Source organism: Oryctolagus cuniculus, chromosome 15 (genome assembly GCF_051225735.1).
Source record: "Oryctolagus cuniculus isolate XC-2025 breed Fujian yellow rabbit chromosome 15, ASM5122573v1, whole genome shotgun sequence".
NCBI lineage: Eukaryota > Metazoa > Chordata > Mammalia > Lagomorpha > Leporidae > Oryctolagus > Oryctolagus cuniculus.
The window spans coordinates 2793628-2818457 of record NC_142881.1 but is presented as its reverse complement, the minus strand read 5'-3'; the positions used below and the strand labels follow the sequence as shown (position 1 = coordinate 2818457).

Sequence of the window (24830 nt, the reverse complement as noted above, 5' to 3'; positions counted from 1 at the left end):
TTGTAATACACACCCACGTGCACACAAAGCCTTCTACTATGGGACCTTTCTCTTCAGGATCCTGTATAATGAAATGGAGGAACAGACGGAAGTTATGGGATGTCTGGAATGAGATGACAGATGTCAGGAAAAATTTAGAAGAAATTTATTGTTGTGTTTGGGAAGGCTTAGATGTTTCTTATACTGCTTCTTTTGTTACCAATATCTTTGTGTAGTAGCCTTGGTCTCTCCTTTGATTATGTTTATCAGCAATCTCAATCCAGACTTTGCAAGAGAATCAGGCCCTAAGGTACCCGGTAGAAAACAAAATGACTGGAGCCAGCGTTGTGGCCTAATGGGTTAAGCTGCCACCTACAAGGCCAGCATCCCATATGGGCCCCGGTTCGTGTCCCGGCTGCTCCATTTCCAATCCAGCTCCCTGTTAATGGCCTGGGAAAAGCAGCAGATGGCCCACGTGCTTCAGCCCCTGAACCCATGTGGGAGACCCAGAAGCAGCTCCTGGCTTCAGCCGGGCCCGGCCCCCTGTGGAGTGAACCAGAGGATGGAAGCTCTCTCTGTCTCCTGCTCTCTGTAGCTTTATCTTTCAAATAAATGTTTTCAAAAAAGAAAGCAACATGACTTATCTTACAAACGCATAACTTGTATTGTACGTGTGAGGAGTGAGAAAATCCAACCATTTTCTGTGTTTAAATTTTACCCAGTATGCCGGCTCTCTGTTGGGAACAGACGTTAGCCAGCAACTTTCTTGCCCTCCGCCTCCTCTTCCTCACCTCCTGCTACTGGACACCGGTGTTGGTGTCATCTCTGTACTGCTGACATACGAAGGATTCTTTAAAAGAAAATATTTTATTTATTTATTTGAGAGGCAGAGCTACAGACAGTTGAGAGGGAGAGACAGAGAGAGAGGTCTTCCATCCACTGGTTCACTCCCCCAGTGGCTGCAATGGCCGGAGCTACGCCAATCTGAACCCAGGGGCCAGGAGCTTCTCCTGGTCTCCCATGTGGGAGCAGGGGCCCAGGCACCTGGGCAAACTTCCACTGCTTTCCCAGGCCACAGCATGGAGCTGGATCAGAAGAGGAGCAGCCGGGACACAAGCCAGCGCAGCGCCCATATGGGATGCTGGCAATGAAGACGGAGGATTAACTCGCTGTGCCACGGCGCCGGCCCCCATACGAAGGATTCTACTGCTTGATTTGTCGGCTGCAGGCAGAATTATTTTCTCTTAGCTGATGCGTGTGGAGCCACTGGTGAGGTTCCTCTGGCTTCTCCACACTCTCCCCTGGGCACTTGCGTTGTTTCGTGGACGGTTTCCACACCACCAGGGCGCAGGAGACACGGGAGTGTCCCACCCTACGCCCTTTCTCCATCTCAGTTCTACAGCCACACCTATTCCACGGCTTCTCTGACACTCACATTGGACTTTTCTCACTGCGATCTGACGGGCGGGAGCCAGTTCTCTAGTGGAATCCGAGAGGAGGCAGGCGCACGGGCTCCCAGCAGCTGAGTCACCCCGGCGTCCCTACCTTCGTATTTGAGGACAGCTGGCTCGGGAGTGAAATCCTCCAGTCATTTTTCTTTTCTTTGTAATCTTTAAAGGTGTGCTGCCTGCCGACAACATTGGTGACCGTCTGGCTTTCGATCCTAAGTCATTCAGACTTTCCCTGGATTCTCCAGGGATGCTTGCATGTCTGAGGGGTCTCCCATGGGACTTCCCATCACAGGTCAACTTGCTCACCAAGGCACCATGGGAAGTTTTATTAGATTAAAACTGATAGTTCTATTTTATTCTTTCACTTCCATTTTTAACCTTTGGAGACACCAATTAAATGTATTTTGGATCTTCTTTGTCTTCTTTCCATATCATTTCTTTTCAACTTTTCAAATTTTCATTATGTTTTCTTGACATTTTTCTTTTATATCCTGTTTCTTACCTGAGTCTTCTGTGTTCACATTCATTATTGCTTTTCTTCTGGTTAAATCTCTACTTCTGAAATGTCTATGTCATCTACATTTTTGTGATTTTTGTCACTGCCTTTCTGATGTCTCATATCCTCCATTTAGCATTGTTCCATTTCTCAGATCTCGTAATTCTGTTTTGTGCTATTCTTTCAAATTTCCAATCAGTATCTCTATTAAGTTCAGCTAATTTTTAATAATACATTGTTTCATCCCTGTCATTGAATTTCCTGGTGCGTCACTGTTACGTGTTATATATTTGAGTGTATATTTGTGTCTCTTGTCAAGTATGTCATGGGGAGCCGGTGTTGCAGCACAGTGGGTTAAGTTACCACCTGCCACATTGGCTGCCCACATCAGAGTGACAATCCGAGTCCCAGCTGTTCTGCACCCAGTGCAGCTTCCTATTCAAGCCCCTGGGAAGGTAGCAGATGATGGCTCAAGTACCTGGGCCCCTACCACCCAAATGGGACACCAGTGTGGTTCCTGGATCCCGGCTTTGGGCGGACCCAGATTGGGCTATTGCACCCACTTAGGGATGAACCAGCAGATAGAAGATATCTCTCTCTCTGTCATCTGACTTTAAGATAAATAATTAAAACTTGGTGTTTAATCACATTCCTTTTAAGGTTATCCATGTTTATGTTGCTTAAATGGAACATTTTTTTCTAGTGTATCAGGAGCAGGTTTCCTCTGCATGGGGTTTGACGGGACGGGACAGCAGTGAGGCCTCCAGGCTCCACGGTTACCAGGAATGGCCCAGGTTGTGGCCTCTGAGCAGCCACTCGGCTGCCCCAGGGCAAGCGTGGTCAGAGCTTCCTGCCCTGCTGCAGGCCTTGGTCCCGGGGGCTTGGGGTCCAGCTGTGGTGATTCTCCCCAGACAGGGCTGCCTCGAGCCTCCCCCTGCACCGCAGGGCCCTTCCCCACTGCCCCTCCCGCACCTGCTCTGCTCAGTCTGGCGTCTCCCCTCCAGAGTGAGGCTCCAGCCCCCGGACACACCTGCTGGGGCTCAGTGTCTGGGAGCCTCAGAAGGCTTCTCTCAGCCCAGCTGGCCGCGTCCACAGCTGCACCGGCAGAGGGAGGTGCCTGCTCCTTGCACAGAGCACAGGGCCGGCCAACGACCCCTTCAGCGCTGCACCCCACACACTTCGCCTTTGCTGAGGCCAAAGGGGCACCCCTACCCACATTTTGGGGTTTAATGAGGGTCTCTCTGCTGTTCGTTTTGTTGTTTGGGTTTCATATCGTGTTCTTTGTTTGGGTTTCAGGAAACAGCGCAGAGAAATTAAAAACCACACGAGACAGTGCGTGACTGCAGCAGCGCCAGCGGAGACGTCAGTTGCTGATGGAATAGACAGACAACGCTCTGAAACGTCCTGAAAACCCCACAACCCAAGACAGAAAGCGCAAACACAGCCACGCCCAGTCTGTCCATCCAGAATGCAGTATGGCTATTTGTTCAAGACTTCTGGGGGGAAAAATTTCAGTTTTCTACTATAGGTTCTGTATTATTTTTACTTACATTGTCCCCATTTTGATTCATTGTGGCTTCTGTGGATAGAATTCCTTCTTTGCTAATTGCGCGGACTGTGGCTGATTCACAAGATTACGGCTGGTTTTTATCTATTAGGACCAACACACTTCTATTATGTATCCCCTCGGCTTGAGAAAATAGAGTTTAGCACAAAAATAAAGATCAAGCAATTTTACTTATTAAAACAAGTATCAATGGAGAATTTAGAGAATGTGGTTTTAATAATCAATTTTTGAATTAAAAGATCTTTTGATGTATGTTCATCAGCTTTAGGCAACTCACAACGGCCCTCGGCAGCAGCATTTGATCAGTTACATGGGGGTTTGACCCGCCAGTCTTGAATAGCCTTGAAAACGGTGTAATTCTTGGTAGCAACACATCGCTTTTCTTTTCGAGTGAGGTCTTGTAAATGGCCCCTCTGGAGATGTCCTGAGACTTTGCATCTGTTTATAATCTGGTGTTGGAATATGGACACAAGTTTGTCAGTTAGAAGAAGAAGTTCTTTGGGAAATTCGTTTTGCACAGTTTTGAGAACAGAAATGCTATGACTCAAATAATGGAAACATTCTTTGGCCACGCGAGCAACCCACATGCTTAGGGGGAAAAGCCTCAGGGAAGGTGCAGTCCTCTCCTGGGTCCCTGTGACCACAGCCCAGCCTTAGGGTACTGTGGGCCGGGAGTCAGCACCCTGCAGCTCATCACCGAAGCCTGGCCCAGGAAGGGCCTGACCCCAGGCAGAGGGGGCTGAAGTCATGGCATGGACAAAAGCAGCAAATTCAGGTGCTGGTGAGAGCAAGGGGCAAAGGGCAGGAGGGCTGAGAGCCAGCGCCTCCTTGGTGCGTGAAGCCAGGCTGAGACAGAGCCAGGCAGGAGTGGCCTGGCCAGCAGAGGCACCGCCGGCCTCTGCAGGAGGGAACCAGGTCAGCTGAGACAGCTGGACAACACCGAAACTAAGAGTTGCCAAGAAATCGCGTCCAGAGCTGGACACTCAGGCTTCTTCTTGGATCCAGGATAGGAGACCTCTCTCTCTCCTCTCTCCCTCCCTGTCTGTAACTCTGCCTCTCAAATAAGCACTTTTTAAAAAAGGTTTTTGTTTTTTTTTAATTAGAAGGACAAGTGGAGGGGCTGGCGCTGCGCCCTAGCAGGTGAAGCTAGGTCCCCTGGGCACCACTTCCCCTCCCAGCTGCTCCTCTCTGCATCCAACCCCCTGCTAATGGCCCGGAGGAATAAATGAACAAATCTAAAATACCCCAAACGTTTCCTATGGACAAACAAAGGGCAAATGGAACAGTAGCCATGGTCCACGTCACTCGTGGCAGGGCCACCAGTAGGAGCAGTGCCAGCTGTGGGCTGTGATGGCCTTGGGGGCGCAGGCAGGCCCCGACTCAGCAGATGTGGGGGTGGCCGAAGCACGTCCTTCCACAGGCATAGCTCCCGACTCTTCCTCACATTCAGGCCCAAGGGGTGCGGGCCGGGCAGGGGACGCTGACTCCTGCCCGCAGGGTGGGCGCCTCTCTCAGGCCTGGCAAGCGTCCAGCCAGGGCAGCAGGTGCAGAGGCGGCCCCTTTCCTGTGCTCCTGGCTGTGTCCCCCGGGACGCCTGCACCAGCAAGGTGAGCCTCGTGGGTCGCAGCACACCGCAATCCCAAAATGACCAATTACCACGCTTGCAATTATTTCAAATTTTGATTTTCATAATAGCTCTTCATGGCTGTGTTGACCAGAGGGAAATCGATTCCCAGATGTGCGCATGTCAAATTTGCCATTCTCTTCCAGGGGAAAAAAATCAAGTGAAAAGGCTTTTAAAAAGAGATAAAGTTTACTCACTGGAAATTAGAAATGAATATTTATTGTCAGATCTGTGTCTAGATTAAAACCTTTTTATTTAACACCAGTTGAAAGTGTAAATTATTCACGTGTTTACATTTCAATGCCTTCTGTCCTCTAATGAGTACGATTTCTAGAGTGTATTAGTGGTGAGATAATGAAATGCCTCATCAGCTTGGGGTATTAAGCAAACAACTAACTTCAACTTTTTAAGCAGTGAATAAAATAGAGAGCGCCCCAACAGTCTATGCTGTCGATTCCATGCGATGCTCGGCTAACTTCCCAACACAGAGCAATAAAGCGCGGGCTGCCAGCAGGCCGTGGAAACGCGTTCCAGTCCCCGTCAACAAGCACCGAGACCACGGAAACAAATGCACTGTTCGTTCGCACAAATCACGGATCTTGGCAACACGCGTCACTCCCAGAAGGAGGATCGGACGAGAAAGAGAGAGGACGCCGTGCTGGCCGCAGCTCCGGCAGAGATGAGCTCTTGCTGTCTGCACGTTATCTGCCCGTGCGTGCTGCTCTCCTCCCCGTGGCTCTCGCTCGTGTTAGGAAATCCTACCACTAATAACAGTCTCTCACCCGCCCATAGCGCCTCAGGTTCTCACCACACTTGCACATCCGCTGGCCCATTCCAGAGGTCTGCCTCTCCCAGGAGACTGGGGCAACCTATGTGCGTCCAGAAACAGACGGACTTGAGCGCTGAAATTCAAGAATTTCATCCGATAGGTTTTCCAAAAAATTCCTCCAACGACACCACGCTGTCCCTGCGTTTAAGCACTAATAATCCACCACATTTTACACGTCCCTCTATTTAATAAATCTATTTACATGGAAAACACGACGAGATATTTTTTGTTATGCCAAGCATAAAACTGAAGAAATTGAATAAACCAGAGAAATGCTTTTTTCAGAATTAGCATAGGGATTGTGGTTAGAGAGTTAGGACACGTCTGTCTTCAAAATATTTACAATCTAACAGAGAAAGCAAAACATTCGTGAAATGAAAACAAAATCACAACAAGTAGGAGTGGGTGGGGAGTGCGGAGAATGCTGGAGAACATTCCTCTGGAGGAGAAAGGCCTGGGTGAGCTGGAAGGACCCTGCTGGCTGCCCCGAACGTGGCAGGGGCCCTGGCTGCTCAGAGAAGGCGGACAGGGACGGTGCCCCCCGCCTCGGGTTGTGGGGAGGAAGCCACGGGGCGACAGGTGTCCGGCAGCCTCACGCAGAGGAGCAGCAGAGAATAAAGGAAGTGTGCACACTGGACCTGGCTGTGAACACGAAATGCAGACTTTTCTCAGCACCGGTCAGTTGATGAGACCGGGCTGTGGTCGGGGGAGACTCACGGGGACCACCGCCCAGGTCCCACCTAGGGACCTCGCCGGGATGGGGGCCACGGCAGGCAAGGAGGGAGGGGCCCACAGTGCACGCGGTCAGGCCCTGCTGGCGGCCGCTGGACAGGACACCAGGAGGGGCACGAGCAAAGCCCGCTGGGAGGACCACCCTCAGGCGAGCCCGTGACCGTCTGGCTGGGACAACGAGGGGCTGGCGCTGGTCGGGCCAGACGTGAAGGCACAGGTGACGCCTGCTGGTTTTGGGGGGTGGGGAGCAGCGTGCAGAGCAGGGCCTGATGGAAGCCTGCACTTGGCGCTGTGACTGATGCATGACAGTGACAATGAAGCCGCAGGAGAAAATGAGAACCCTGATCCAGGTGAAGGAGCTTCCCGCCCAGGCCCTGGGAGAGGCGGAGCCGTGGGGCAGAGGAGGGAGGGGAGCGGCCAGGAACCCAGCGTCCTGGAGCGGCTACCGGGAAGAACCAGTTCTCCAGGGCTAACTCTGCACGTGCAGGTGATAACTCTGACCCTTGGTCCCTAGTTGACCTGTGACCTTTTAAAGCAGATGCGACATCACATGTGGAATAAACTGTACCAGCCGGAGCTACTGCCATCATCTCTGCACTTGACACCATGCAGCTTCTATCTGACAAGACATGAGGGCACCCAGTGTCTGTCCTCGGCTCACCCGGGAAACACGTTTGGTCAAACGGGCTCTGCCTTAGGGTCTCTAAAGGCAGCTGATCGTCCCCCCGACAGGTCACCTGGGTAGAGCACCCCACATCCCCGCACTGCACAGGGTGTGTTCCGGCCACCCCCAAGCCTGAAGCCCCGGAGGGGAGTGGCCTCTGCCGACCCTGCCCTGCTCCACGTGCAGCCCTGTGACCCAGGGAGAGTCACAGAGTGGGCGTCACAGGACAGGGGCATCAATAACTGATCCAAACAGAACAGGTTACTGAAAACATACAAATGTGCTTTTCTGGAATTCTCCATGTGCTGTCTTCACCCTGTGGTGGCTGAAGGTGACGGGAACCGTAGAACCTGAAACTGCATCAAGAGGATGGCAGCAGAGCCAGCCAGGGACAATGCCCCCCCCCCCAGGCTGGGGCCTACCAATGCATGGCAGCCAGGGGAACCCCCGGGGGAACCCCCGTGGGCCCAAGTCCTCTTTGTGCTGTGCAAGGTGGCACCAGCCCACGGGAAGCCCATGCCGGCCCGTTCTGGGGTCTGGGTCCTGAGCACCCAACTCCACCCAGGCTACTCTCCTGTCCTGACGTCAGCCCATCATGTGCTCCCGTCCTGCCCCAGGGTGGGGTCCCTGGAGGCTGTCCTCCAGGACCTAGCCCAGCAGCTCTCCACCGCCAGGAACCCCCTCGGCCCCAGGCCCTCGGCTCAGCTCCTAGCCAAAGCCTCTGCAGCATGGATACCAGGGCGGGCACAAGTCCAGGCTGCTTCTGACTGAGCCACAGCTGCCCCGTCATCACCCCCTGGCACCTCTCGGCAAGCAGTATGGTGTGGCCCTCCAGGCCCGGTCCTGTAGCTCCGACTCCTCAGCACACGGCATCCAAAGCCGTCACTGGGACCACCACTCCATGCCACCCAGAGCCAGACGCTGGTGGCTGCAACGACCCCACCCTGACTGCTGTCACTCTGGCTCGTGTGTGGGTGCCCCGGATGGACAAGAACACTGCAAAACGTTCATGGAAAACGAACTCAACGGTAAGCTTACGCTTGTGCAGATAAAAGAGAGAGAGAGAGAGAGAGAGAGAGAGAGAGAGAGAGAGAGAGAAATCCGTGCATACATTTTTGATGACCCCTTGTGTCATTTGAAAATTAGGGTCCAGCAATTCGGAAACTCTTCCAAGGAAGTCGGGAAGCCAGAGCCTCATGGTGATGCACGATTCACAGTGAAGGAATTTGTTGTTCTTGGACACGAACCCTCTCCAAGGACACAATGGGGTCTGTGGGGAACGGCCCTCCATTTCCTGACACTGACCCTTTAAATTAACACGGGGTCGCCGCCGTGGCTGGCTTGGGAAAAGCACCCTGGGCTCTTTTCCATGCGTCTTCCCTTCTCATCGCTGCCGCACGCCCCTCTTCCTTCCTGGTCTCACTTCTGCCTGGGGCCTCTCCTCCCGCTGGCTCCGGCGGCTCTGCACCCCGCTTCCCCAGGCAGCCTTGCGTTTTGCCCAGTATTCCAGCAGGAGTGTAGACACAGCTCCCCCATCACTCTCCAAACCCTGCTTTGGGTCCTAAACAGGTGGCCATTTAAAGCCCACACATCCAAGAGCAAAGCGTGCAATAGACAAGTTCACCAGGGATCTCAGCAGCAGCCCAGCCCTGACCCACACTGCACCCCTACACGGGTGGTCAGTGGCTGACACGCAGCCCCCACGGCCCACCCAGCGAGTGTCCCCTGCAAAGAAGTGAGGCCGGGTCACCATACGGACGAGCGAGGGTCCTGGCCACCCAAACTCCCTCTTGTCCATCAGCGCTCATTTGCCACGGCACCTGGCACTTACGTGGACGGCCACATCTCGCCTTGTGATGTTCATTAGGCGAAAGGCTTATGCGCTGGACGTGAGTTTGTTTTAACTCTGCTGATTCTTCGTTTCAAACGGCTTCCTACATTTTCTTATGGCTCACCTTCCATGAGGCATGATCTGCTTAACAGGTGGGTTTACTGCTCACCTGACAAATGTGTTTTGTAAAAATGGGCAATGCAATAATGAAGGAGACGGGCCGGGCGCCCCTCTTGTATCATCCAGAAGGCAAACTTGGTGCAGTAATCGCTCAACCGTGCCCGAGCTCAGCACGCTAGAGGACATCTCAGCCGTGGCGTGAGAAGCTCCACCTCATTTTTGATGGGGGAAATTTCTGCTGTGGGTAACAAAAGGGAGTGTGATGGTCAGGGGAGACTAAACAAGGGACAAACCCAGAGACTTGAGACGGTCCCACGGCAGGGATGTCGGAGAGACTGGAGGCAGGGGGTGCCCAGGAGGCCCTGACCCTCGCCGGGCAGCTCGGGGTTCACCCTCAGCAGGGAAGGTCGTGAGTGGACGGCCATCTCAGACTCCATGTACGAGAGGCACCGGCTGCTGGGAGGGCGGATTCGCTGCCCAGCGAGCCCTATGAGAAGCCAGTGGCCGGGAAACGTGGCCACGTGGGACTCACATGCTGTGCGGGGAGGCACCACGAGGCAGCAGGAAGTGACAAGTCTGGCACAGTGAAGGGAGAGTCGGCTGGATGCGGGGGGGGGGGGGTAACCAATCACAGAGACCATGAGTTCTCTCTGGCACCGTCAGCTCCTGGTACCTGCACAGCATCCAGGGCCCTAGGCAGGAGGAGCTGGTCCAAGCCTCCCGCTGGGCACCCACCGTGGGAACAGGGGACACAGGTTGGGAGGTCAGCGACCGTGCCGTCTTCAGCAGTTCCACCCTGGAGCTGCCTCCCTCACAACCTGCCACGGCCAGTGCCACCTGTGCCTCTCTCATCTCTAAGTTACAGAGTGTGGGCTCATTGCAGACAGGCCAGCCACAGTGTGGGGTCTCCTCCACGGTCCCCTGAGCCTATGAGCTGTGCGCCTCAGTACCCCCCACGTCAGAAGTCACGCGTTGCTGCCCTGGCTCCTGGAGAAGCGGGGAGACCCCATGATGGACAGGGTCCCTCACAGTCTTTTCCTCTGCTTCCAACCCTGGGGTACTCTGCGAATATCCACCAGAACTTTAGCTGGGCCTGGCTGGTGTCCTTGTTAGCTCGCTGCCATTTGTAAGGAGGTTTACACTCATTACCTTCTGTTATAGACAAACTCAGATGGGAACACACAAGGCTTCTGTCTCTGCCCCAGCTCAGGTCCATAGTCCATGGGCTCAGGCTGGGCACCCACAGGATGAAGTCAAGATGGAGAGGACACCGGGCAGCTCCTGGTCTGTCCACGCCTGGAGAGCTTCCTTTCTCTCCACTCACTGCATGCCGACGTGCAATCGCTTCACAGCCACACACAGATGCACAGATAAAGTACAGTGACCAGGAGAGTGGTCCCATCCGATAAGCACAGGGGACATCTTGTCACCAAAGGGACCACTCATCACATAGTGGCCATCAGGCTGGGGCTCTGGGGACGGTACGGAGCCCATCACCCTCACTGCAAGCACGTGTGGCCACACCCAGCTCTGTGCCCCCCACACCTGTCCCTGGCAGTGCAGGGAACCTGGACCAAAGTTGGGATTTCTCCTCTTGTTGTCTGCACTTTTGAGCACTATGCAGATGACGCCCTTTGAGACGCGAGTGCAGCTCAGATCCCTCACGCGGGTCCCCATGGCAGCAGCAAGTATGTTGGTCGGTAAACCAAAGACACAAAGGTGGTTATGCTCCATGACGTGTTTTATTAAAATTTTTAAAGATTTTTATTTATTTGAAAGGCGGATTTACAGAGAGAGGGAGAGCCACAGAGAGAGAAAGATCTTCCATCTGGTGGTTCACTCCCCAAATGGCCACAATGGCCAGGGATGGGCCAGGGAGAAGCCAGGAACCTAGAACTCCATCCAGGTCTCACACGTGGGTGGCCAGGGCTCCAGCACTTGGGCCATCTTCTGTTGTCTTCCCAGGGTGCATTAGCAGGGAGCTGGATTGGAAGTGGAGCGGCCAGGACTCGAACCGGGGCTCCGGTGGGATGCCGGCGTCACAGGTGGTAGCTAAACCTGCTGCACCACGAGGCCAGCCCCACAATGTTTTTCAGCCAGCAAAATTCTTCTGAAGGAGACAGCATCGTTGCTTTCCATGTGCCTTTAATGTTTCTGTACAACATTTCCTCTCTGAGCCTCACAGTCCAGCTGGTTTTCAGTTACCTGGAGCTCCCTGAGTTAGTCAGTCATTTCGCTCTGTTGTCATTGCAAAGTTTGTCCTGTGTTTTCTGCGGGTGCGGTAGGTGGCTCAGACTGTCAGATTCGAGTGGCAGAACTTAGTGTGAAATCAAATAAATCCAGCTCCCATGCCGGCAGACCTCTCACGCGTGTGGCTTTGCCTTCAATCCGGGCAGTGACTCTGGAAGAGCGGAAGAACCCCGGGCGGCGTCCGAGTGCTCCCCGTGCCGCCCGGCTCCTCTTGTCGGCCTGGAAAACGCACGTTCGCTGCGCACAGTGCCGAGACTGCTCCTGCCTCGCGCGTGCGCTGCTTGTTAATCTGGAGGAGTCCTGGAAAACATGAAGCAGCAGGATTTTGGCGTGCTCTCGGAATGCACATAAATAAATCTTTTTCAGCAAATCCCCAAGGGTTTTAGGCAAAACTTTGTGAATGCCAGAGCAGAAAGCTAAAAACAATTTCGGGTTTGTTTGTTGAGCCAAAAAAGTGGACATCATGTCCAAAATGCAATTTAAAGCATTACTTTTTTTGTATTAAAGAATTCAGTGTGTGCATTTCCAACCCAAGAACTTGTCTACAGAGTTTCCCAGGCACGCGCTGCTTCCCCAGCTCTTTAACTCTCGTCAGATAAAGTCCAGCAGTGCGGGCTCCAGGAAAGATCTGCGTCTCCGTGCAGCCCTTTGACCAGAGGACAGGGCCGAGTGTCCAAGCGCATTCGATCTGTCTCCAAAATGACTCAAAGCTGAGCCTACGACCGCCAGGGCACACTGCTGCCTCTCCCCCAGTCCCCACGACCCCTGTCTTCCCATCAACAGGAAGCCGGCACCGTCAGGATGCAGCACAGAGCACACACCCAATAAACACTCGCTCAACAAAAAGTAACGGCCAGAGATACCGCATTGTGCTCACCCATTATAACAAGTCCATTTCAACTGCTTATTTAAAAAAAAAAAAAAACGCATTGCAGAAAGAATGCTGAAACATGGCCAAAGCAGGACACGGGAGCCCACAGCCCCCTCCAGCTCCCAGCTGACCCCCACCTCCTTTCGGCTCTTCCGCTTTCTCCCCAGCACCCCCGTTTCCGCTCCTGAAGTCTGAGCGTCTCCGATTCCCTGTCGGGTGCAGATCTCACTCTTCACTGCCGGCCACAAGGCCCCAAGCACAATGGTTACCCCCGGAAGGCGCCCGGCGGGTCTCCACCGAAGGACTCAGCCCTCACTCTCGTGTTCCATGTGCACTGGCTACCGCGGCAGGTGAGCCACACATGCATGCCCGCCGAACACACTTGAGTGCCCCCCTTCAAGGGTTCTGGAAGGATGGAGGCCTGCATCTGGTCTTGTGATGGTCAGTGACGTCATCGCTAACACACGGAAGATTTCCATAGCAATTTGTGGAACGTACATCACTCGTATCTGTCCACTTAGGTCTGTATCTGAACATGTGGTTTTCTGCTGAGAGCCTCGCGTGCCTGGAAGAAGCCACTTTGAAACCTGGAAGCAGCGCCTGATGTCCTCTGCTGACCTGTTTCTCCCTCAAACAGAAATAAAGCTGCAAGGTAATTTGGCGGTGACTCACTTGGTGGATCACCCTGATAATTCGCTTTAGCCCAGTTTCGTCAATTCTGCTTCATGCACATCAGAGAAACGTTCGATGATTTAAAGAGAAAGTCACCACACAACAAACTAACTGATCTCATGTCAAGTTCGTTACTGTTAGCCAGAGACAGCAGCATCACACCGCCGCGCGACATCTCGGTTCCTGTCCTGCTCACTGCACTGGGCCACGCCCGCTGCACTGCCCCAGCACACCCTGGGCCCCTGCAGTGAGCACGCCACACACCGCCCGCTGGCCTGGACGCTGCCCGGTGACCAACCAGCGCGGCTCTGACCCACCGCTCCTTCCAGCTGCGGGAAGCCAAGCTCCTCGGTGACACGATTTTGAGGGTTGGTTCTCTCCAGCACTTGTGTCTCAGCCACCAATCGCACCTGGGTCCCTGTGATTATCTAGCCAATGTCAGTCAACAGCGGCTGCCCCTCAGCTGCAGGGGACTGGGGGCCACGCCTGCTGAGTTGTCGCATGCTGAAGGGACGATCGGTCTAGTGCACGAGCTACCTTCTCAGAGAAAACGCCTTCTCCCTCATCACAACACACTTCATGCATCCCCCCGCCCCAGCTTCTGACCCACTTCCTCTGCCTGTCCCTCCTGATGACATCACATGTGTCAGGAAGCACCTAAGGCCCCACCCCACTCTGCCCCCTCCCCCACCCCTTGCAGACTCAGAAACCAACAAGCATGTGCTCCTAAGTTTTCTCAAAACAGATGGAATAAACAAGAAAAAAAAATAAAGCAAAATGGCAGGCCTAAATCCAACCATACATACTTACTTTAAGTGTAAATGGACTAAAAAGTAAACTAAAAATAGACATCTATTCTGTCAGGCAGGGGCTGGGGTTGCAGCGAACCAAGACCTGGATATATTTGTCTAAAATAGATGTGCTATAAAGATAAAGCACAAATAGTTGAAAATAAAAATGGAAAAGCAGAAAACCTTAAGTCATACTCAGAGTAAACAGTAAAAAGGATGAACTTATTGTATAAGGAAGAGATTCCTTAGCATATGTTACTTTGTAACATTGCGCAAAATGTCCTTTAGGAAAAGTTGTATCACTAGAGATTAAGAAGGAGTTTCCATAAGGATGAAAGGGTCCCCGTAGCATGCAGATGTAACAGTGGTAACTGTAACTCACACAGGAAACAAAGCTGAGGAAGAGACCAATACAGAGTTAGAGATGTCAACAACCTCTGATGGTGACCTGCAGAAAGCTCCGTACAACATCAGTAGAGATCTCTCGTGCACAGATTAGAGACTGACCTGAGAAGAGTATCTTTTCAGCCACAGGTAGGATGTTCAACAAGAAGGAACACATACTGAATGCAACCAAGTTAATAAATAAAAAGACTGAACTCCTGTACATTATGTTATTTAAAAGACTTTATTTATTTATTTGAGAGGCAGAGACACAGACAGAGGGAGAGACAGAGAGAAAGGTCTTCCATTTGCTGGTTCACTCCCCAAAGGGCCCCAATGGCCAGAGCTGGGCCAATCCAAAGCCAGGACCCTCTTCCAGATCTCCCACACGGATGCAGGGGCCCCAGCACGTGGGCCATCTTCCACTGCATCCCAGGCCGTAGCAGAGAGCTGGATCGGAAGAGGAGCAGCCGGGATGTAAGCCAGCTCCCGTAATGGGATACTGGGGCCACAGGTGGAGGCTTAGCTCACCACGCCAGCGCAGCCCCCACATTATGCTGGAATCACAGTAGAATCATATCTGACATACAGAGCAGCAGATATCTTTCTTTTTTTCGCAATAGATATCTTCTAAATTCCCCCCAAATATTTGAAAATTAAACAGTATACACTCTGCATAACCTGTGAATCAAGAAGTCAAAAATGAAAATATAAAATGTTTCAAACTAAAGGGTAATGAAAATACCACATAAAATTTGTGGCTTATATACAAAGCAGTCCTACATGAAAATCTGTAGCTTCAAATGCTGATCTTAGAAAGAAGGGAAAGGGGCCGGCGCTGTGGCACAGTGAGTTAAGCCACCACTTGCGTCACCAGCATCCCGTACCAGAGTGCCAGTTCAAGTCCCGGCTGCTCTGCTGCCTGTCCAGCTCCCTGCGAATGCACCTGGGAAAGCAGCAGAACGTGGCCCCTTACCTGGGCCTCTGCCTCCTTTGGGGGAGGCACGGATGGAGTTCTGGGCTCCTGGCTGTGGCCTGGCCCAGCCCTGCCTGTTGTGATCACTTGGAGAATGAACCGGCAGGTGGCGGATCTCTTTTGGTCTCCGTATCTCCCTCTCGGTTGCTCTGCCTTTCAAATAAATAAATCTTAAAAAAGAAAGAAAGAAAGAAAGAGGGAAAAACAGAAAAATCATAAACCTGTTTTAATGTTAAAAATGAAGAAAAGTCCATTATTATTTAATAAGTTGAAATTAGACTATTCCAAAGGAGCAAAAATGAACAAAATGGGAGACAACGGACAAAGTTATTTGGAATAATTAATACAATTAAGAAACGCATTACAAAACTGATGAAGGGTAAAGAAAAAATAGTTCACTTATATGGAATAAAATAGATGACATTACAAAATTCTCAAGAATTAAGGAAATAATAAGTAAATGGTATAAACAATTTTTTTGGCCAATACTAAAACTGACCTAGATGGAAGGAAAATTCTAGAGAGAATTTCAAGCAAATATGTTGAATTTTCACTAAACTCCCTAAGAAGAAATGACAAAAAGCATTATGAATACACTGAGTACCATACACCCTCTTAAAAAAAGACTCAAAAATTCTTAAGGAAATGTTTGTGAGTAGAATACTGCCTAAATGAGTAACACATTTTGACCCAATGGGACATATCCTAGAGAGAGAAGACTGGTTTACCATCGGGAAATCAATCAAATGTAATTTGAGAAAAAGCCGTATCCATGATTATTTCAAAGAGACATAAGAACACCCAGCACACGCCGTGACTTTACAAAGAAGCTCCCAGCAGAGAGCGGGCAGAGGGGAGCTGCCCTACCCGAGAAGGCACACCTGTGCCGCCCGACCCGAGGGGACAGAAAAGCGTTTCCCCGCTGCGACTACTACCGGCAGGAACGTTCACTCTGTGGATTCTGTGTAGCGGTCAGGCTTCAGCCTGTACAGTTTTTCTAACCAGCAAAATCAAGCAAGAAAAAGAACCGAAGGGCCCCTGTTTGGAAAAGAGGAAATTCAGCCATGAAGTGACCTAACTGGCGAGGGGTACAGCCCACAAAATCCACCAATTCAGAAAGAAGCCAGACCTCGTCATCTTGGTAACTTCTCAGCGTGCAGGGGCAGCGTAAGTTCTAGTCTATACATCGCTACACGATTTGTAACAGACTTTCCACCTAATAAGATACCTGCCAGGCAGTTAAACACGTTAAAAGATGCTCAGCTCCATCTGGCATTGGAGAAAGGTAGGCTAAACCACAGGGACTTAGCACGATGCCCCTACAGCCAAGCCTAAGAGCATCCGAAGCCCCCACGACGGCAGAAATGCCCCCCGGCACAACCTGGGCAACAGTTTGGGAATTTCTTTCAAAGGTAAGTGCACACCTATCGTGCAACCCAGTCATTCCGATCAGATGTACAAATACACGTGGCCAAACAGGATGCCTGAACAAAGGTTTACAGAGGTTTACATGTGCTCATCCAACACTGGGAAGAACAGATATCCAAATGTCTCCCACCAGGCTCCCAGCACAAGTCCCGTGGGAGCGGGAAGTCAGGAGAGGGTGTGTGCGGCTCGGGTCCCGGCCGTGAGCAAATCAGTGATACTAACCACCTTCCCTCGTCTGCCTGCAGGAGACGAAGGGCGCAGTGCCTACCACGCACGGCGGGGGAGAAAACGGAGTGGGACAACGTGTGTGGACCGCTGTGTGGCCACGTCGTACCTGGGAAATGTCATTTAGTACAGGAGCTTCCCAGAAAAGGAAGCATCGGCAGGCACACGACAAGAAAACCACCTTTCGGAGGCGGCAAGCGCACAGCTGTTTCTCTTGAGTGGCTTGATTCTTCAAGAACCCTTAGGGGACGGCCGCAGACGGCGCCGGCTGCCAGCCCAGCAGAGAGGACAATGGGCGGCCTCGGCCCGTCAGCACTGGGGAAATAAGGACATTTTTACCTTTGCTGTGTCTAAAGCACTTCTAGCAATAAGAACCCAGTGCATTGCTGAAATCCTCACTGGGAAAAATAACTGTACTATGAGCCCAGATCCAGACCCTAATTCCCTTTTCCCATAGAAATATTTGCTCTCTTATCCAGTAATGTGGATTTGTATAAAAACAGCTTTTTAAGGACAATGAGATTATCTTAGCAGGGGAGAATGCATTCAACATGAAGCAGTGCAGGCTCCTAAATATGCAATAAAAGGTAAACCAGTTGTCCAGGTGACAGCAGCACGTCTTAAATGCAATTAAATCACTGGAAAAAAAAAAAAAACAGAGCTGGGTAACGCAGCCGGCAACCATGTAGCAACCAGGAACGCCGCGTCTGTGACCAGGCCAGGCGCACAGCAAGTCCACGGAAGCCGGAGCATCTCCCAGTTCTCATCACACCAACGCGGTTTGCCCCAGGCTGGCATGGAGGGGATGGAGGGGACTGGGAGGGGACTTAGGACCAGGTGGACCTCACCCTGTGTCCCAGAGAAACCAGAAGAAGCCGTGAGCACGGAAGCTGCCCGGGAGAGAGGCTTTTGGGATTCTGAGAGACCTCCTGATGGACAGTAACTGGATTAGATGCTCTCCAATTAAGCCAGGTGAGCACTGACCCTCGGGCTTCAAGCCCAGCAAGGCTTGTCTAGAAATTCACTTTTCCAATCCAGCTTTAACAAGAAAAGAAATTTCTAAATGGAGATGTCAAAACAATTGTAAAGGAAAATGTCAAAAGGAAATTTAGATAATTCTGCTCATTTAGTGGGCGTTCTGAAACTACAGATAGCATGACCAAAGCAAGGAGGGCTGGAGCCAGAGCAGACTTCACCAGGAGTCATTACTGCAATTTCTGGATCCACCACTCATCCGTGAAAGCTCAGCACAGGAGCGAACGCTGCACTCACGGCCGGGCCCTTGGGGTCTACACAGCCCTCGCCCAGCAGTGCACGCTGTGGTCTGAACCATCAGGCCGTCTGTGCGCTCCAGGACAGGTGCCACGTGCCGTGATCAAAGTCCCCCGAAGAAAGAAAAGAGCCGGGCAGACGCGGAAATGTGTCCACTGAGAAGGGCTGGTGGCCATCACTTACTAATGAGAAAATCCCCGTGCCCGGAGTGACATCCCAAAATACCCCTCCAGGGAGGAGGCCTGCGAGGGTGTGATCACCCCCTCGGTGGCTGAAGGGCGTGCAAATCGGGAGCTCCTTATTTTTCAAGTGTGTCATCCATCAGTCCATAATCACCCGGAACGCAGGCATCTTCGCCCAGCCCTGGTGACACAGCTGTCATTCACGGTGGGGCCAGGGGTGGTTATGCTGTCGCGTCTGAGTGAGTTATTGTGCGGGAGAAGTTCAGCACCAAGGACACAGCAGAACTCTTCCGCAGGTGCGCGGCAGGAGGTCTGCACGCAGCGGCAGGGCTGTGTGCTGATCGCTGAGCCGTCTGCAAGGGTGCAAACAGGAGGCAAAGGAGACAAAGCGTGACCCCCGTCGTTCTCCGCTCTCGGCCAACCCCGCCAAGCGCAGGACCATTGGCTTCTTGGCTGGCTCTGCAGCTCGGCTAAGAAACATCCCACTGATACCCGAAGGCGAGGGGGGCCGAGGGCTGCCCTGTCTCTGTCTTCATCTCTTAGTGAGCGGGCATTGCGCCAGGTGTTGGGAGCCAGATGGACAAAAGAAAAACAGGGAGAGGCCGTGCTGTGGTGCAGTGGCATTCCACATGGGCGCCAGTGATGCCGGCATTCCACATGGGCGCCAGTGAAGCCAGTTCAAATCCCAGGTGCTCCACTTCCGATCCAGCTCCCTGCTAATGTGCCTGGGAAAGATGGCCAGAGTGCTCGGGCCCCTGTACCCACATGGGAGACCTGGAAGAAGCTCCTGGCTCCTGGCTTTGGCCTGGCCCTACCCTGGCCATTGCGGCCATTTGGGGAGTGAACCACCTCTCTCTTCTCTCCTCTCTCTCTCTCTCTTTCTCTCTTTCTCTCTAACTTTGCCTTTCAAATAAATAAATCAATATAAAAAAATAAAATCACTGAATTATTTGTTGGTAAGATTTTGCCTCATCCCAGTGCTAACGGATGTAAATCTAAAGAGAACCCAACAAGACAGAAGACAGAATCCTCGTGAAGTCCAGGGGAGTAAACACAGTGAGAGGAAAGCTGTACTCACCGGGAAGCTCAGGTGCGTCTCCCTTAGGAGGGCAGAGGGCGAGGTGAGGGGTGTGCCCCGCTCTGCTCCCCTGGGGAGATGGGGGCCCTGCAGGGACCGTGCGTGGAGACAGGTACACACCGAAGGGCTCCAAGCAGAGCCAAATCCCCTGCAGCTTCACGTTACTTCATGTTACGTAAACCCAGGTCTGGCACCAGGAGGACTGGACAGTGGTGCAAGGGAACCCCGGGCTTGGCAGAAACTGCGGGTTGGGATCTCTCCCAGGGCGAGCACTGTGCAGGATAGCCTCATCTCCCCAGCTGAGCACTGTGCTGGACAATCTCCTCTCAGAACCACTGGAAGCAGCGGGAGCCGCCCAAAGCTGGACCCACGGTCACGGGAAGCGGCTGGTGCTCTGCGGTGCGCAGCTTTGCTGAGCGAGGGTGTGTAGAGCTTAGCCGTGTTCCATGCAAGCTCAACCCAGGGAACCTGCAGCTTATGGGGAGCTTAGCGGGACATAACCCTGGGGTAAGATGGGGAGCATGTACATAAATACAATGGAATATAACTGAGCCTTCAAAACGGAGACCCTGCCATTGGCAACATGGTGAGGGCGTGGACCCCTTGCAAGACAAGTTCACCATGGTCAAGCAGAAGAGTGTGGCTGCCTTGTGGTGGTGGTGGTTTGGGGCAAGAGGAGCTTCTGACTAAATTAGATCTCTAACTGGAATGAACAATGACCCCCACTTCTCTGCTTTTCCCATCTGAGATCCCACCATTAGATAGTCACTCCTTTGATTTAAGAAATCTGTAATAACTGAAATAAATAATCTGAAGTAACCCTCCAACAAATCAAATCACACTGGAAAGAAGCTCTGTTTTAGCTAGATGTATTTTAAGACAATTAGTTGATTAAAGGTTCCATTGGAACAGTTGGTTGAGAGAAAGGCACTAGCAAGAAAGAAATCAAAACAGGTAATTAGGGCTGGGCTGGAAAAACCCAAAGTGCTGCCAGGCAGCCCGGGGCCGCAGAGCGCACTCCCGCACTGGGCACTGTACCCCGCTTCCTGCCCCGTGTCACAGCAGTGGCCACTGCTCAGCAGCTCTGCCAAGTGGACAGTTGGGAACCCAAGTATTACCCCCTCCTCGGAAGGCCACACCCCCAGCAGCGGCTGGTTCTCCAGAACCTTCTGTGTGATGATACTCCAGATCTGATAGACGCTTTCTGAAGCAAGATGCGCAGACCCCTGTACCCAAACTCTGGCCATTCCCCGCCCTCGAAACGCACAGCCTAAGCATCTGCGCTTCTGCCTCCATGATGTCCCTGGGTCAGGGCTGCCCGACTGCTCCAGGTCCTTCCCAGCGTCCCCACCCCGAGGAGCCAGGGAACGAACACGCGGAAGGAGCAGGGACAGTGCCCAGGCTGCTCAGACCCTGAGGCCCGGGACGTCCTGACGGAGCCCCTGGGGGAGCAGACTGGGGAGCAAGCAGATCTCGGCCCCCCCTCTCAGAAGGGGACAGAGACAGGCCAGTGCCCCAGGCAGCACAGGACCCTGCTCCTGGCTGGGATTTAATTTAAATAGCAGGTAATTGACAAAATACAAAAGAAACAGACTGCAGAGCTACGGAAAGGACAGACAGACAGATGCACCTGTCACGAGAAGGCTGTACGCAGTCCCACCATCTAGCACCGTGGCTGCCGTATCAGTCCTAAAGAAAAAAACGCAGCGGGAACAGAAATGGGAGTTCTGTAAAACAGACTGAAGCGGGAGAAAGACAAAGGGAAAAGGGGCTCACTCAGCTTCTGGCCAGCTAAAATCAAGAGACCCCAAAGTCCAGTGATGCCTGCTCAAGTCCCCGGGCGCCGTCCCTCAGGGGCAGGGGGCAGCAGAGCCCAGTTCTCACTTCTCAGGACTCAGCGACAGCTAAGGGCACTCCGGCTGGGGTCTGGCCAGCTCTGCCGCATAGGAGCCGTCCTGGGGACACGGTGTTCAATTCTGAGGGAGCCCCAGACACCTGGAGGAGAACCCGCCCCCGGACACCTGCGTAGCATCACACGGCTTCCCAGGAAAGCGGGCGTGTTAAGAGCCAGGTCTGCTCTCTACTAGGTGACGTGGTAAAGGAGACCTGAGCGAGGGCGTGACCCAGCAGGCAGTGGAAGCAGCAGCACACCACCAGGGGACAGCGCACTGACGGACAGCTAGCACGCCAACAGCAAGTCTGCGGCTGGGGCCGGGAGGAGGGCTCTGGGGCAGGGTTTGCTTTGGGATAAGAAGACCAAGAGCCTTGCTGGAACAGGCCTCTCCCAGCTGATTCCTCCTGGAAGCTGAGGATTCCGGAAACTGCAGCAGCTTCCCAACACGCACAGGTCACTCACTGACATCAAGAAGACAGAGAAGCACTGGCACCATGGCATAGCAAGTAAAGCCACTGCCTGCAGTGCTGCCATTCCACGTGGGCGCCAGTTCAAGTCCCAGCTGCTCCACTTCTGACCCAGCTCCCTGCTAATGCACCTAGAAAACAGCCAAAGTGGCCCAAGTGCTTGGGCCCCTGACACCCATATGGGAGACCCAAAGAAGCTCCTGGCTCCTGGCTTCAGCCTGGCCCAGCCCCAGTGGGTGTGGCCGTCTGGGGAGTGAACCAGCAGATGGAAGATCTGTCTCTCTGTCACTCCCTCTCCCTCCCTCACTCTTTCAAATAAACAGCTCTTTACAAATAAATAAATAAAGACAGAGACGTGAGAATGGGGGTGGGGGCAGGAAGGGGAGGCAGGCTCAGGCTCCCAGTGGCATTACTGGGGTAATACAGAAAATGCGGACTCTCTTCACCACTCCAAGACAAACGCACTTCTGCCGTAAATGGCTCGGCTCCACGGCCTGCCTAGCCGAGAGGCCAGCCGGCTCTCAGAGCACGACGGCACCCGTTGTTCAGGTACGAGGAAGTCCCACTGGCCACGGGGCGCAGCTGCCGTCTGCTAACTCGCCTCATCAGCTGCTTTTCCAGGAAGCACAGACGGAAGGAGCGAGGCTTCCTGCAGCACAACACAGAGCCCCCCACTGCAGGAGGCCCCAGCACCGCCTCCGGCTAAAGCCCACACAGACCCACAACACTGCACCTGAGCTCTCCAACCCTCTGCTTCTCTGTCCAAATTCCAAATAGGTCTCAAAATCTATACCGCTGTTAGTGTCTTTGCTGCTTTCCCATGATTCTGATTTTCAAGACTTATTATTTGTTGGAAAATGCCATTATTGCTAAAAATAGCACCTCGCAGTTATACAGAGCTTTCCCGCCTATAGTAGTCTCTTTGGAAATGCCTATCAAACACCACAAGGTTGGGAGCTGGCACTGGGGCATAGTGGGTAGGCTGCTGCCTGTGACCGACCCCAGCACACCCCAGGGGCATCAGCTCACGTCCTGGCTGCTCCACTTCCAGCCCAGCTCTCTGCTATGGCCTGGGAAAGGAGCAGAGGATGGCCCAGGTGCCCGGGCCCTGCACCTGCGTGGGAGACTGAGAAAAGACTCTTCACTCCTGACCGTGGCCTCCTGGCCTGATGCTGGCTGTTGAAGCCAACTGGGGAGTGAACGCGTGGATGGACAATCTCTCTCTCTTTCTGTATCTCTCCCTCCCTCTCTCTCTCTAACTCTGCCTTTCAAATAAACAAGCAAACAAACAAACAAAAAAACCATGAGGTGGTTGTCTGATTAAGTGTTCGCACACTACAAGAAAAGTGAAGAGAACTGTCAGAAGCCACTTGGATTCTTTAGAGACAAACACAGGATAAGACAACAGACTAAGAAAAGGAGAGATTGGGAAAGGAGCTAGATCTGAAAAAAAATTAAAAACTGAATTTGTTGTGTGTTTTAGAGGTGCTAAAATAAAAGCTTCATGGGAAATGCATAAGAGTCAATACATGAACTGACAAGACTTGGGAGGAGCTGCAGGGGACAAGCGTGAAGCTGCCCAGAGGAACACGGACAACCACAGTGACTGGAACTGCCACGGGGACCAACAGAACAGGGGCAGCGGCCGGGCGCTAACCAGGGACACAGCAAAGACCTCAAACAAGAACACTGGGAAATTCAGCAACGCAGGTCTGAGTAGCCCATGGCTCATAATTATAGTCTAAATTAGAAAATATTTTGTATGCAAGAACAAAACCACAGCACAGGAAACCGTGGGCACCACGAACACGTGAGAGGAGGAGAATTCACAGCCTCGATGCTGCCCACGGACACAAAGCTCATCCTTCATCCAGCGTCCGAAGTCAGCAAAAGAGTAAATAAAACCAACTAAACTAAGAAAAGCATTTTCAAATGTACAACAAATGAGAAAAGTAAAACAAGAGAGAAAGTGAAACATGGCTCTTAAAATTTAAGGAAATACACAACCTCTTAAAAAGAATGCTCTAGAGAATTACCAAACTAAGGAAATAAAAATGGAATACTAGCACAGATCCTACAGATATTAAAAAGACAATGGAGGTTATTATACATATTTAATGCATATTAACATGGAAATGATAAAATAGAAAAATTCCCTCAAAAGTTCCACCTAGAAAACTGATAAAAGAAGATAGAAAGGCTGGTGCCACGGCTCACTAGGCTAATCCTCCACCTCCGGCACCAGCACCCCAGGTTCTAGTCCCGGTCAGGGCACCAGATTCTGTCCCAGTTGCTCCTCTTCCAGTCCAGCTCTCTGCTGTGGCCTGGGAGTGCAGTGGAGGATGGTCCAAATGCTTGGGCCCTGCACCCCATGGGAGACCAGGAGGAAGCACCTGGCTCCTGGCTTTGGATCAGCGCGGTGCGCCGGCTGCAGCGGCCATTGTGGGGGTGAACTAACAGAAAAGGAAGACCTTTCTCTCTGTCTCTCTCTCTCTCACTGTCCACTCTGCCTGTCAAAAAAAAAAAAAAAAAGAAAAAGAAAAAAGAAAAATGTAAGTGGGGCAGTGCAGCCCACATGGGCACCAGTTCAAGTCCTGGCTGCTCCACTTCTGATCCCACTCCCTGCTAACTCACCTGGGAAAGCAGTGGAAGATGGCCCAAGTACATGGGACTCTGCACCCATATGGGAGACTCAGAGAAGCCTCCTGGCTCCTGGCTTCAGATCAGCACAGCTCCAGTTGTTGCAGCCATTTGGGGAGTGAACAAGCAAATGGACCCTCTCTCTCCCTCTCTCCTCTCCCTCCCCCACCCCCATGCCTTTCAAATTAATAAATCTTTTTTTAAAAAAGAACTGTAAATACTCAAAGTTAATTAAGGGAATTTCATTGTCATTTAAATTTCTCCACTCTTGCCCCATAAAAATCCAGAAAGCCCAGACGGTTTCATTAGTGAATTCTTCCAAATATTTTCTTTGGAAAATGATGCCAATCTTACAAAACCTTTTGCGAGAGGCTGGGGAGGAAATGAGCCATTTCCCCATTCATCTT

At 52.2% G+C, this 24830-nt stretch overlaps 1 long non-coding RNA gene across 14 annotated transcripts in view; it reads right to left on the bottom strand.

Moving 5' to 3' along the window:
- Positions 1–3761: 3761 nt before the first annotated feature.
- The window catches only part of LOC127488260 (uncharacterized), a 34709-nt gene continuing 13640 nt past the window's right edge, over positions 3762–24830 (bottom strand). For 8 of the 14 annotated variants that reach the window (XR_016221428.1, XR_016221419.1, XR_016221415.1 and 5 more), the window contains one exon: positions 11034–11843. This is a non-coding gene — a long non-coding RNA (uncharacterized LOC127488260). Of the gene's footprint in view, positions 3943–11033; positions 11844–14517; positions 14712–15237; positions 15408–15729; positions 18698–24830 lie in introns of those variants that run through there. The other 6 variants (XR_016221420.1, XR_016221423.1, XR_016221416.1 and 3 more) reach the window with 5 other exon arrangements.